Source organism: Mus pahari, chromosome 17, assembly GCF_900095145.1.
Source record: "Mus pahari chromosome 17, PAHARI_EIJ_v1.1, whole genome shotgun sequence".
Taxonomy (NCBI): domain Eukaryota; kingdom Metazoa; phylum Chordata; class Mammalia; order Rodentia; family Muridae; genus Mus; species Mus pahari.
The window spans coordinates 9,026,364-9,027,526 of record NC_034606.1 but is presented as its reverse complement, the minus strand read 5'-3'; the positions used below and the strand labels follow the sequence as shown (position 1 = coordinate 9,027,526).

Here is a 1,163-nt window from a genome sequence, read left to right as displayed (position 1 = left end):
TCCTGTGAGTCTCTTGCTTCCCTGGCATCAGGGGCTTCATAGTGGCTACCCCCAGTTCCCTATCCCTAACTTCTACATATTTCTATTCAATTTCCTGACCCTCTGTACTTCTATCCTGCCCCTTCCAATACCTGATCTTGCTCTCTTTTTTCCATTTCCCTCCTCTCTCCTTCTCAGGTCCTTCCCTCCGTCTATCAAAATAATTAGAGGAGTCTAATTATTTTGTTCCCCCTTCTATGTAGGATTGAAGCATCCTTTTGTCTTAGTTCTTCTTAAGCTTCATATGATTTGTGGGTTATATTGTGGGTATTCTAAACTTTTGGACCAATATCCACTTATCAGTAAGTACATACCAAGTGTGTTCTTTTGGGTCTTGGTTTTCTCACTCAGTATGATATTTTCTAGTTCCATCCATTTGGCTATGAGTAATTTCTTGGCCTTTTGGCTAAGATCACATGTAGTATCTGTTCTTATCAACACAATTTTAGAAGACAAGAATAACGTGCATACTACTTCTGATAAATATACTTCGACACATTTTAGTGATGAAAACAATAAAATACAGACAGGTTAAATCATTAGCTAGTATAAGGCTCTGGGTTTGTGGACTACTTATCTTTCTAAATTAAGCTGGATATCTCTCCATTATCAGTCACCCCACGGACGATGCAAAAATTTATGACGAGCATGTACATTATTTCTAGGTCTGAAGTACTTCCCTTTGGAAAGATTAGATGTCCTTTTCAACATACCTTGTTGATAATACTATGATTATATCCAACCAGCAAAAGTTGTGCTATGCAGATGCTGTGAACCTCATTTGCTTGATTAAAGTTAGAGACTGTAATTGTTACCCATTTCTTGTAAGTTTCTTGTTATTGGTGCAAATATGAAACAATGAAGTATTCCATTAGTGAGTGTTTTCAGAGATATTAAAGGGCAGACAACAAGGCATGGGCTCAGCAGCTGGTATACTAGACTTCAACTGAAAGAATAATGAAGATTGATGGCAGAGGATGGGAAAGACTTAGGGGTTCTATATAGGGTACCCCAATTATTAATATCAAGTAGTAGAAAATTCCTTCAGTTTTAGCCAACATGGACAGAAACCTAGCTGAAAATAAGGAGGAGAGAGTTCAGTTGATATCAAACACTGATAAAAC

General features: G+C 37.4%; 1 pseudogene; it reads left to right on the top strand.

Moving 5' to 3' along the window:
• Positions 1-425: 425 nt before the first annotated feature.
• On the top strand, positions 426-541 carry LOC115062461 (annotated as a pseudogene).
• The last annotated feature ends 622 nt before the right edge of the window (positions 542-1,163 follow it).